This window comes from Echinops telfairi, unplaced genomic scaffold (assembly GCF_000313985.2).
Source record: "Echinops telfairi isolate 266 unplaced genomic scaffold, ASM31398v2 ScPeMD7_443;HRSCAF=831, whole genome shotgun sequence".
Classification (NCBI taxonomy): Eukaryota; Metazoa; Chordata; class Mammalia; order Afrosoricida; family Tenrecidae; genus Echinops; species Echinops telfairi.
The window spans coordinates 60,554,455-60,568,246 of record NW_022104341.1 but is presented as its reverse complement, the minus strand read 5'-3'; the positions used below and the strand labels follow the sequence as shown (position 1 = coordinate 60,568,246).

At 43.2% G+C, this 13,792-nt stretch overlaps 1 pseudogene; it reads left to right on the top strand.

Annotated features, from left to right (window-relative positions):
- Window positions 1-442: 442 nt before the first annotated feature.
- On the top strand, window positions 443-4,245 carry LOC101638030 (annotated as a pseudogene).
- Window positions 4,246-13,792: the final 9,547 nt, after the last annotated feature.

Genomic DNA, 13,792 nt, shown 5'->3' with positions numbered 1-13,792 from the left:
AAGTTTGTACGAAACAGTTCTGCTCAGTTTGCTGAGACCTTGGACCAGAGGGAGCCAAGCCAAAGACTAGGATTTGTTCCTCTGACCGAGGAGGCTTAACGATAGGCTACCTGCGTCTGTGAGCCGCCGGACCTGGTGCTTTGGGATTAGAAGTTCTGCATCACGCATGTGCTTTCCCCCCTTTTTAGTCTCAGGAGTACATGCTCATTGTAGGACCGCTCGGAAATCCAGGCAAGGCCAAAGGGACAATAGACATCACCCGTACGCCTGAGACCCAAAGATCACCATTGTTCACTCTGGGAGGGCACCCAACTCTCCCTGTCAGATAATGCCTGTGTGCGGTTTCATAGTACAAAAGAAAAAGGAGATTTTTAGATTTCCTGTATGGTCAGGATGTTTACATATATTCCATATGTAACATTAGTTTATACATTAAGTGCAGATGGAGAAGGTGGGCTGTCCTCAGAGGATGAGAAAATAGAAGTGTGTGTGTGTGTGTGTGTGTGTGTAGTTGGAGAGATTTGGGTCAATTCATCTAATTCCTCGTGTAGTCAGCTTCATGAGAACTGGCTGATAACAGTTTCATGGCAGTGCTGCCGTGTCATCATTGAGTGGTGGCCAATTGATTTTCAACTTCATGTCACCCCATGGGACACAGTAGAACTGCCCGTGAGGTTTTCCAGGCCATAATACTGGGGGAAACAGATTGCAGCTCTTTCTCCCTCAGAGCCGCAGGGTGGGTGACAAACATCCACCTGTTTGGTAGAAGCTCAGGGCTTATTGATTGTACCCCCATGGTTCCTACAGTGATGTGACCATAAAACAATGAGATTCATGCCTTATTGCTTTGTCATTAAACATGGGGAAAAAAATAAACAAACCTCACATGGGCTGCTGTCTAGTTGATTAGCCTCATCTTTCTCCGAGGAGTGGTTAATGGGTTTGTGTGGTATTAGGTAGGGGAGCCAGCCCCCCACCACTACCCACGGGTTCAGTAAGCACAATTGTACGGTTGAGATATATATATCTTAACATCATCGAGAGCATGAGCGATAGCAGAGACATTACAATAATGCAGTGAGACACATTACATGGTAGCATTGTTCACCTCAGCCCCGCTTGGTGGTCCATGTGGAGAGAGGGGGAAGGGAAGGAGGACAGGAAAGGGAACAAGGGAGAGAGGACTGGAGAGGAGATGGGGAAGAGAGTGAGGGGGAGAGACCAGGGAGAGAGACCTCTTTTGCTAACTCAGGCCTATATACCTTTTGGGGGCGTGCAAGCCCAGGGTTGCACTATAGATTACACAGCAATGAGAGGGGGTGGTCTAGGGACATACAAGCAATAGGAAGAGGAGGGATTGGGGGTATACATGTGACAAGATGGGCGGATCCTAGATTTAGGATGGCAGTTTAACTTTGACCTGTTTTCTGGATCTCCATAGGAACCATTATCAGTAGGGTGTGAACTCCACCTACAGGAACCAAGCTAATGGTTGCAAGCTTTAGGGAGAAGTAATCCATTGTCTCCAGCAGCAGGGAGCAGGCCCATCTCTGGTGGGGTGAGACAGCAGTCTGCCTTCAGGGAGGATGACTGAGCATCTGACCTCTCCCCACAGGTGTGAACCACTGAATTTGTACTTAGCCCAGAATTTGTACTTAGCCCATCACTCAATCCACAGTGCCACCAGGATCTCCTAGACCTTAGTCACTAGTAATAAATATAACTATCACCCTGGAAGCTACATGCATGAGCATACATTTTATTTCAAAATGCAATGTAAATATTTTTTCTGTCTACCTTGTATCGCTTATTCTTCCAACTCTCTCCACACTATTTATGGACAGTGCTTTGTTTAAGGTGATCCTTTTTTATGCTATTCATAAGAACATTTCTGATGGATGAATTTCATGGAAGTAACTTTTTTTACCCAAGCAAATGAAGACAGTAAGAGAGTTGGGGAAAGGGGAGGCTTGGAAGAAGCATGTGGCATTAAAAGGGGGGAGGGGGGATACAGCAGCAGCAGCTCTGTGTGTAGATAATCTAGAAGAATAGAAATAGAGAAATATCTTTATTTCGTTCATAGAATGCCAGCTATTTTAGTGTTTTTTAGTTGCATTAATTTTTAAAAAGTCAGAGCTAAAGTTCTACACAGTGTCCTTACTTTGCAGTTGGTATAGTTCTTATTTCCCTTTTTAAGAGATGATAAATCTTACCAATGATGAAAAATACAACTTTCCTCTAGTTCCTAAATGCTTCCTCCTCCCCCACTATCATGATCCCAATTCTACCTTACAAATCTGGCTAGAACAGAGGATATACACTGGTACAGATAGGAACTGGAAACACAGGGAATCCAGGGCAGATGATCCCTTCAGGACCAGTGGTGTGAGTGGCAATACTGGGAGGGTGGAGAGAGTGGGTTGGAAAGGGGGAACCTATTACAAGGATCTGCATGTGACCTCCTCCCTGGGGGATGGACAACAGAAAAGTGGATGAAGGGAGACGTTGGACAGGACAAGATATGACAAAATAATAATTTATAAATTATCAAGGGTTCATGAGGGGGCGAGGAGGAAACGGGGAGGGAGGGGGAAATGAGGAGCTGATGCCAGGGGCTTAAGTGGAGAACAAATGTTTTGAGAATGATGAGGGCAATGAAGGTACAAATGTGCTTTACACAATTGATGTATGTACGTATGGATTGTGATAAGAGTTGTCTGAGCCCCCCCAATAAAACAATAAAAAGAGAGAGAGATGATAAATCAGTTTCCCAAATTGGGGAATACGGCCCCCTGTTGGTCACATGAACAATCTTGGGGGCTTCAAAAACATATACCTATACTTTATCCTGGATTATGGGCTATATATAATACAAAAGTTTTTCATTGCCAGGGAAGCACTCAGTAACTTATTTTTTCTGCAAGAGTCAGTAAAGCCAAGTAAGTTGGGGAACCTATGTATAAATAGGTTTCACAAAGCTCATAAGTTTCCATAAACTTGCCCCCCTGTGTGTTTGTGTGTGTATATATACGTATACATATACATATACATATACATATACATATACATGGCAAAAGAATCTTAAGAGCTGGTTTTATGGAAAGGATGGAAAGGTCATGAAAATAGGCTGTAAGGGAACTGCAGAGTAATTTGTATTCTTGGGCTATTCGTTGTTCTATGAATTTATGTTTCCTCTAGACTGGAATCTTTTGTGAAGTAGCAAATATAAATTATCAAAATTATCATTTAGTATAAAATCTACATGTTTAGATAAGTCTTTACTGCCAAATGAGATATCTTATATTCGATGCCAATTTACATACTTTTTTAAAGATCATTTTATTGGGGGCTCTTACAACTCTGATTGCAATCCATACATCACTTGTATCAGACATATTTGTACATGTTGCCACCATTCTTTTCTAGATAATTACTTTGTATTGAGCCCTTGGTATCATCTCCTCTCCCCCGCCCCCCGGCCTTGTGACCCCTTGATAGATAATAAATTATCATTATTTTCATATCTCACACTGACTGCTGTCTCCCTTCCCCCATGGTTTCTGTTGTTCGTCCCTGTGGAGGGGAGTGTGTGTGCTTGTGTATCGATCATTACAATCGCTCCCCCTTCTTCCCTTCGCCTCCCCCCTTCTCCCTACCCTTCTGGTATCCCTATTCCCGTTCCTGCTCCTGGATTCCATGTGTCGTGAGCTCTTAGCTCTTATCTACACCTGTGTACATGCTCCGGTCTAGCCCAAAATGAGAGGCAGCACTGGGGTCATGATAGGGGCGGGGTGCTGGGGGCGGGGGGCCGGGGCGGTGGCGGTGAGGAAGCCTCAAGGAACCAGGAATACTGTGTGTTTCATCTGTGCTTTACTGAGCCCTGGGCAATCTACTTGCTTTTTGATAGCTAAACAGTTACATCTAGGCCTTCCAGCGACAGCGACCCAATATGGCAGCCACCACGGACTCAGACAATTGACGAAAACCGGATAGACAGCCTTAAAATAGAATGTGGACCTAAATACCCAGAAGCGCCCCTCTTTGTAAGATTTGTAACAAAAATTAATATGAATGGAGTTAATAGTTCTAATGGAATGGTGGATCCAAGAGCCATATCAGTGCTAGCAAATGGCAGCAAATTCCTACAGCATCAAAGTTGTCCTGCAAGAGCTCTGGTGCCTAATGATGCCTAAAGAAAATATGAAACTCCCTCAGCTGCCCAAAGGACAGTGTTACAGCAATTAATCACCAAGAAAAACCACAGGTCTTCCCTCTCCCCATTCGATTTAAGCAGTCTTCATTTTCCACGGCAGTACATTTTTTAGATAACATCTTGTAGACCTCAAAGTACTGGACAGGAAGCTCCCATTCAAGGGCAAGTTATCTTAAGACACTGTATATTATTACTAATGTTTTGTCCCTTTGAAATGTATAAGTTGTGCTAAAAAAAAAGTTACATTAAAAAAAAAGAAAATGGAAACTGAATTCCATATCTACCTTAACATTTATTTTTCTATGAAAATTTCCATAATAAAGGTATTGTTTTGAATATGCCAAACATATAATTTTAAAACATAAACAGATCAGTGGTTAACTGTATATAGTAACTTACATAAGAATAATATAATCTTTGTATCCTTTTCCTTGTACTACCTTTGCTAATTTTCTAATCAAAACCATAGATCAAGTGGTCAGAGTTACAAAAAGAAATGGAAATTATCAGAAGCCATTTATAGAGCACAACAAATTTGGGGCTAATATTGTAGAGGATGGCAATTCTAGAACATTTACTTATGCTCATACAGAAGCCATACATAGACCAAGAGGCAGCCAATCCAACAGATCAAGGGGGCCCTGTGTGGTTTAAAATCAGGAAAGGTGTGTGGCAGAGTTGTGTCATTTCACTGTACTTGCTCAGTTTGTATTCTGAGCAAATAATCTGAGGAGCTGGACTGTATGAAGAATGTAGCGTCAGGATCAGAGAGACTAACGACCTGTAACAAAAAGGAAACTCGCTAAAAACAAACAAACACCCTCACTGTCATTGGGTCAATTCTAATTCATAGAGACATTATGAGACAGAGTAGAACTGCCCCCGTGGTTTTCTGAGCAGCTGGTGATTTTAAACTGCTAACAGATCTTGTGGTTGGAAGCCCAACTCGTAATCCACTATGCTACCAAGGCTCCTGCCACAACCTGTAATAGGCAGATTATAGAACCTTGCTTCCTTGAAAGAAGACTTGAAGGCTTACTGATGAATATCAGAGACCCCAGTCTTCAGTGTGGATAACACAAATAAAAGAGAAATTCTCAAAATGGACCAATAGCAACATAATGATGAATGGTGAGAAGGTTGAGTTTGTCAAGTATTTCGTTTGACTTGGTTCTACCATCCGTGCTCATGGAAGCAGCCCGCAAAAAATTAAACGATGGATGACATCTGGGCAAAACTGCTTCAAAAGAGCTCTTTAAAACAAAGATGTCACCTTGGGGACCAAGGCATGCCTCACCCCTGCTATAGTGTTTCAGTCATCTCCCTGGAGCCCCAGCAGGATAGTGGCTGCAGTCCGCAGGGCGGAGAAGCCACAGGAGACCGATGGGAGTTTGTTCTTCCAGAAAGAGTGACAGCCTCAGACTGGACTGTTCCCCGTGGTCACTGTGAGTCAGACGCCACTCGAGGGCAGGGAGTTTGGTCTGAGTTCTGGTCATATAGATAATGGTCATAAAGACCAAAGAATCGTTGCCTTTGACTTACGACGTTGGTAAAAATATATTCAACATACATATCATGCGTTGCCAGAGGGGGAAACCCAGCCATCTTGGAAGAAGCTATAAGTAGAGTGCTCCTTAGAAGCTTGGATGGTGAGGCTTCAGCTCATGTCCTTGGGGCCTGTTATCAGAAGGGGCCAGACCCTGGAGAGGGACATCATGTTTGGTATGGCAGAGTCAGCGGAAAAGGCCTTCAACAAGATGGATTGATACAGTGGCTGTCGCCATAGGCTCAGACGTAGCAAAGATGGGTGTGGCTGTCACAGCACCGCGTGCTGTTCCCTTTTGTCAGACACAGGCTTACTGTGATTGGACCAGCTCCATGGCGCCGAGCAGCAGCAGCAGCAGCCAATGCCTGCGAGTTTCTAAAAACAATGAGAAGAGAGTAGTTGCTATAGTCTGTGCTATGAATTTCTGTATTCATTGGTCCAATAAAGTAACATCTAGCATTTTAATTTTTTAAAAATCATTTTATTGGGGGCTCATACAGCTCTTACCACAATCCATACATCCATCCATTGTCTCAAGCACATTTGTACATTTGTTGCCATCATCATTCTCAAAACATTTGCTTTCTACTTCAGCCCTTGGTATCAGCGCCTCATTTTTTTTTTCCCTCCCCGCTCCCTTCTCCCTCATGAACCCTTGATAATTTATAAATTATTATTATTTTGTCATGTCTTATAATAACTGATGTCTCCCTTCACCCACTTTTCTGTTGTCCATCCCCCAGGGAGGAGGTTCTATGTGGATCCTTGTAATCTGTTCCCCCTTTCTACCCCTCCTTCCCTCTACCCTCCAGGTATAGCCACTCTCACTTCTGGTCCTGAAGGGATCATCTGTCCTGGATTCCCTGTGTTTCCAGTTCCTATCTGTACCAGTGTACATCCTCTGGTTTAGCGGGATTTGTAAGGTAGAATTGGAATCATGATAGTGGTGGTGGGGGGTGAGGGGGAGGAAGAAGCATTTAAAACTAGAGGAAAGTTGTATGTTTCATCATTGCTACACTGCACAATGATTGACTCGTGTCCTCCCTGTGACCATTCTGTAAGGGGATGTCCAGTTGTCTACAGGTGGGCTTTGGGTCCTGTGTTAGTCTGGGTACTTTAGAGAAACAAATCCACAAAAACTCATGTATAAGAAAGAGTTTTATATAAAGGATAAATGCACATCAAGAAAACATTCCAACCCGGTGCTGCCCAAGCCAAGTCCAACATTAGCCCCTATGTCCGACACCAATGCATAAAGTTCTCCTCCATCTCACAAACACATGTAATGACGCTGACTGCAGGAGGAAAGCCTAATCAGTGAACATGTAAGCATCTTAGCGCTGGCAGGGGTCTCCCCACAGTTGTCCCAGCACCCAGGACTGCATTGTAGGTCCATGCGGCTTCTCCTTGGGGACATCTCGCAGGAAGTGAGCCTTGCCAGCCGTGGCAAGGAACTGGCTAAGGCAGTTGCACCCTGTTGCAAGAGACAAAGCAAGAGACCCAAGAACCAGAAAGGCAAGGCTCACCAAGCCATTTATCACTCCACCCTTCAACTAACCCCACATGTGTTTATCAGCCAGGTTGGCACAATAAACTTTAACGATATCAGGTCCCCACTCTGCACTCCCCCTCATTCTCAATGATATGATTTTTTGTTCTTTGATGCCTGATCCCTGATCCCTTCAACATGTCGTGATCACACAGGCTGGCATGCTCCTTCCATGTGGGCTTTGTTGCTTCTGAGTTAGATGGCCATTTGTTTACCTTAAAGCCTTTAAGACCCCAGATGCTGTATCTTTTGATAGCCTGATACCATCAGCTTTGTTCACCACATTTGCTTATGCACCCGCTTGGTCTTCAGTGATTGTGTCGGGAAGGTGAGCATCATGGAATGCCAGTTTAACCGAACAGTGTTCTTGCATTGAGGGAGTATGTAAGTGGAGACCCAATGTCCTTCTGCTACCTTAATACTAAACCTATAAATATATGCACATAGATCTATTTCCCCATCCTCATATAGAAATATATTTACATATGTACATGCCTGTATTTAAACCTCTATAAATGCCCTTTGCCTCATAGTTATTTCCTGTATTTCCTTTTACTTTCCTCTTGTCTCACTATCATGCTCAGCCTTCATTTGGGTTTCAGTAATTCCTCTTGGTTACATTGCCCTTGATAAAACCCTACCAGGCCTCTTACACCCACCTCACCACGGATTTTGGATCACTTGTTGTTCCCTTGTCCCTGGGTTTGTTAACACCACTTCCTTTCCCCGACCTCCCCCTCTCCCGTGTCCCCCCGAAACTGTCGGTCCTGTTGTTTTCTCCTGCATGTTGCTTATCCAGCCTATCTTATCTAGATAGACCTGCAGAGACAGTAATATGCACAAGAACAAGACAGAGCAAGGCAAATGTTTTAATTTTATGGGTATATTCCACAGATGTTTTTGTGCCTTGTCTTCTATTAACTTCTCTTGAACAATCCTAATGACTATTTTTATTTTCTATTTCTCTTTATGATTGGTTTTCACTAATGAAGGTTTAACTTGGATTTTATTCTGTGCCCTTTGTGTCACCTGCGTTAACACCGCATTGTTCATCATCCCTGTGCCCCAGGTGTCCATCGTACAGCTGCTTCGCAAGGCCTCTAAGGTCGTGACCTTTCAGAAACAGCCTGCTGGAGCCCTACCACAGGTGTCTGCTGGCTGGGCTTAAATCTTCACCCTTGGGCTCAAAGTCATTTGAGCCACCCAGGGACTCCACTAAAACTGCCTCTTTTATTTAAACTACTCTTTGGGAGGTGACTGCTGTGATTTTGAAAAATTACTGTTTTTGTCTTAATCATTTAGTAACCAGGAATTTGAAATATACTAAAACTCTTGTCCTTTTCCCAAAGAGACACTTTCAGTCATTTCCTTTAAAACATTACATGAAGGACCTAGAGATTCCTAACTCTAGATCTCAAACTGTAGTTATGTGGAGCCCACAATTTTTTTGACATTTAAAAACATGAATTTTTAAAAATGTAACTGCTCAAATCGAGTGCCCTGCCATTGTCTTGATTCTGACTCAATCCTACAGGACAGAGTAGCCCTCCCCCCTCCCCCTCCATGGCCTCTTTGTTAGTTTGTATCCATCAAATTGACTTATAACAGCATCCTATAACCTAACAGTGGTGCTATAACTAAAAGACATTTACAATATTAAGTGGGAGCTATAGAGGTGCATGTTTCAAATACTGTGTAGAAATGGTAACGCTAAATTAAACCTGACACCTTTCCATTCATAAGTTCTCAGAAGTTGTTTCATTAAAAAGCTGCTGTGCCTTCAGTCGGGCCCTGCCTGCTCCGCCTCAGGCTTTCTCAAACCCTGCCGGCCTCGTGTGGTTTTGCAGCCTCAGCTCTCGCTCCGTCTTTTTCGTCTCCTGCACAAATTCGTGTGACTTTTAAGTTCGTCACCTGCCTTCATTATGGTCCTGTCTTATGTTCCAGCCCGTCCTGCTGCAGACTGCTTCCTGAGAGAGAGAGAGAGACAGACAGACAGACAGACAGACAGACAGAGACACATATCTTCCCCAAACATCAGTCTGACCAGGTCATTCTCCTGCTGAAAGCAAAAGGAAACTTTGGCTCCACATGCCCACCCAGGCTTCTCGAATTTCCTTCAGATTGTCCCCCACAGCAGGGAAGATTGATTCTGAATTAACCCACTGCAAGAAGGAAATTCCTTTGGCTTATGTTCTGTCTGAAAGTTTTAATTAATTTCCTATGCTACTAGTCAAACTGCATTAAAAAAAATAACTCCCTTGGCTCCCTTCATTTTTCTTTTCATTGTTGTTGTTGCTAAACTTGTTACTCTGGGAAGCAGGCAGATTTATCCTGTTGCCTACGCTACATTTATATTACCACGGAGTATGCAGACCTCAGTTTGAAAAATCATGACGTAATAGAAACCCAAGAGCCTTAGTTTGGTTTTTGCTGTGTGTGTGTGTGTGTGTGTGTGTGTGTGAGAGAGAGAGAGAGAGAGAGAGAGAGAGAGAGAGAGAGAAAGAGAGAGAGAGAGAGAGAGATCAGGCACCTACCTATCTTTTCAGTCTTATTTCTTATTGGCCCTGCTTCTATCTGGATCAGTGATCCCCCAAACAAACTCACTGCCATCCAGTCAATGTTGACTCATAGTGACCTATCTATAGGACAGGTAGAACTGCTCCTGTGGGTTTCTGAGACTAACTCTACTCTAGTACAGCGGTTCTCAATCTGTGGGTCAAGAGACTCCTTTGGGGCTCCGATGACCCTTTAACAGGGGTGGCCCAATACATCCTGCATATCAGATATTTACATTATGATTCATAACAGTAACAAAATTACAGTTATGAAGTAACAACAAAAATAATTTTATGGTTGGGGGTCACCACAATGTGAAGAACTGCATTAAAGGGTCGTGGCATTAGGAAGGTTGAGAACCACTGCGTCTAGTGGAAAAGCCCCATTGAGATAGTTAGTTTATTATGCCAGCCTGGCCGATAAACACAAGTGGGATTAATTGAAGGGCAGAGAGATAAATGGCTTGGTGAGCTTCTTCTTTCTTGTCTCTCACTCTTTGATCATCGGACCAATGTGCGGCTGCCTTGCTTGTTCTGTGCCTCAATTTACAGGCTACACTATCTGTGGGACGCCTCGCCTGTGGACTGTGTCGCTGTAAGTTGAGGTCCCTTTAAGACCATATGATTGAAATTTACATCTCTTGAGCTGGGGACTGACTATTGGTGACCTGCCTTGCAGTTTGCTGCTGTGCTGGGATAGCCTAGCTCTCTCTCTACAGAGGGCTACCGAGCGGCCCTCAAGACTCAAAGGACTGCCAGTGTCTCACAACTCTCTCACAGGAGTGAGTTGCACTGAGCCATTTGTACTGCTTTATAATTTAACTGTTCATTTCTTGTATTATGTATCTGTTTATAACTTAACAGTTCATTTCTTGTGTTACATATTTATCTTTATAAATATGTATATATATATAAAGTTACTAGCAGTCTGGTTTTGTCTATCTAGAGAACCCTGTCTAACACACCCATCTTTCCTCCTTTGGAGCAGCTGGTGGGTTTGAACTGCTGACCTTGCCATTAGCAGCTCAGTGTGTAACCACTATGCCACCAGAGCTCTATGGTGATCCCTGGAGGGTACTAATAGTTTATATGCTCAGCTGCTAACTGAAGGTAGAGGTGCCAGTCCTCCCAGAGGCATCTCAGCAGAAAGGCTTGGCAATTTTATAAAATTTAAAAAAATACCAGCCATTGCAAGTCCCATGGAACAGCAGTGCCACTCTGACACAAATAGGGTCTCCATCAATTGGCATAAAGGAGCCCTGGTGGCATGGTGGTTACATTTTGGGCTGTTCTCCACAAGCTCAGCAGTTCAAAACCACCAACACTCCAAGGAAGAAAGACGGGCTTTCTACTCCTATAAAGAGTTACAGTCTCAGCAACTCACAGGAGCCATTCTGCCCTGACCTACATAGAGAGAGGACTGGAAGTCGGTATCAACGTGATGCAGGGACAGGTTTGAGAGATGAGTCGGCACAGTGAACTCCTTAGAAACTGGTTAGATTTCTCCAAGGACTTCATTCCACTGATTTGAATATTTACAGTTGTGTCTTTGAATGTTAACGTTGTGGAATGTGACTGTTTATAAGGAACATAACAATGTTGTGAACACTGGTCCTTGCTCAGCACAGCTCTTGTGTGTGTGCCTGTTGTGTGCATAGCCTTGTAACTCAGAATTGACAAGTTTTTTAAAAAAATAATTGCACTATTGAAGGAGACTTTAAAAACTCACGGAAAGACCACATTTATCTTTTACTGCCATTTTTCTGTGAACTTTTGAGGCCCCTTTGCTTGTTTTTATTGCATTTCTGTAAATTGTTTATGTTTTATAGTTACTGGAGTTTACAATAGGGACAACTGTGGTATTTTACTTCCAATATATTTTAACTGCTTTCGTCAACGTTTTGTGTAGACATGTCCCTTGTTTTTGTTGTGCTGCTAAAAATTTGAGCGAGATTAACATTATGTAATTAGAAGAATATATCCAGGGTTTCAGGGCAAACAGCCAGGATCAGTAATAGAAGAAACATTCTTTTGTTTCACTTTGGGTATTGTGAACTTTCATTTCAAAGCACTCTATTATGGCTGTTAATTGACAAGCTTGATGGTTAATTCACAAGGATGCATTTGGAAGCCTCTATTAACAACTAAGCACTTTTTAGAATAGACCACAAGAAATGGGAAACTCATTGGTTGATATTATTGTTGAAACCCACTTCCCCCCTTTTTATCTTCTACATTACATCAGTAGATACAGAAGTCTGTAAGGAAATCCAACTGGTTTTGGGATTTTTAATATATATGCTATTTGTTTTCTTTAGCAGTGTATAGCCAGTGATCAATAAGTCAATTACCCCCTTTGTTCTGCATATAAGTTATTTTTTAAGACCTGCAACATGCTTTCCCATAGAACAAATTGGTAAATGATACTTAGTTTTGCAGATTGGCATTTTAACATCTATATAAACTATGGTAGGGGGCCTAGTGGCCTTATCCCAAAAGTGTCAAGACTGCTAACCACAAGGTTGGAGGTTCAAACGCATCAGCCACTCGGCAAGAGAGAGATGAGGCTCCCTGCTGTATAGCCTCGAAAACCCTACGTAGGGTTGCTGTGGGTTGGAACTGAATCGATGGCAAAGGGGTTGGTTTGGGATTTGGGTGTAAACTGATGCTTCTGAAATGTAAGGTTGCATTAATATTTTTTAAGTGCCATCTAATTGGTTCCAACTCAGAGTGACCTTATGTTCAACAGAAGGAAACACCGCCGAGTTCCTTGCCATCCTCAATCCTCACAATCATTCTTATGTTTGAGCCCATTATTTGCAGCCTCTGTTTTAATCCATCTGTTGAGACCCTTCATTTTCAATGGCTTTACCAAGCATGATGTCCATCTGCAGGGATGGTCCTTCTGATAGCATGACCTAAGCTTGTGAGATGAAGTCTCACCCTTGTAGACCTAAGGAACATCTTGACGACAGGAACTTCTTCCAAGACAGATATTTGTTCTTCGGCATATATTCAAGAGTCTCAATGATAATTTAAAGGTGTCAACTTTTCTGTCTTCTGTATTCATTGTCCAGCTTGTGAATGCAAGTGTGAGGCCACTGAAAATGCCATGTCTGGGGTCAGACACCTTAGTCCTCAAAGTGACATCTCTGCTTTTCATACCTTGAAAGAGATCTTTTGAAGACAAAGCGGGTGCATAAACAAATGTGGTGAAGAAAGCCGATGGTGACTGGCTATCAAAAGATATGACGTCTGGGGTCTTAAAGGCTTCAAGGTAAACAAGCGGCCATCTAGCTGAGAAGCAACAAAGCCCACATGGAAGAAGCACACCAGCCTGTGTGATCAAGAGGTGTTGAAGGAATCCGGTATCAGGCATCAAAGAACAAAAATCATATTGTAAAGGAGAGGGAGTATGGATTGGGGACTCAAGACCCATCTGTAGGCAACTGGACATCCCCTTACGGAAGGGTCATGGGGAGGAGACAAGCCAGTTAGGGTGCAGTGTAGCAATGATGAAACATACAACTTTCCTCTAGTTCTTAAATGCTTCCTCCTCCCCTCCCCCACATTATCATGATCCCAGTTCTACCTTACAAATCTGGCTAGACCAGAGGATGTACTCTCGTACAGATAGGAACTGGAAACACAGGGAATCCAGGACGGATGATCCTTTCAGGACCTGTGGTGAGAGTGGCGATACCGGGAATGTGGAGGGACGGTAGGGTGGAAAGAGGGAACTGATTACAAGGATCTACATAGAACCTCCTCCCTAGGGGATGCACAACAGGAAAGTGGGTGAAGGGAGATGTTGGACAGTGTAAGATATGACAAAGTAATAATAATTTATAAATTAGCCAGGGTTCATGAGGAGGGAGCGGGGAGGGAGGGGATAAAAATGAGGAGCTGATACCAAGGGCTCAAGCAGA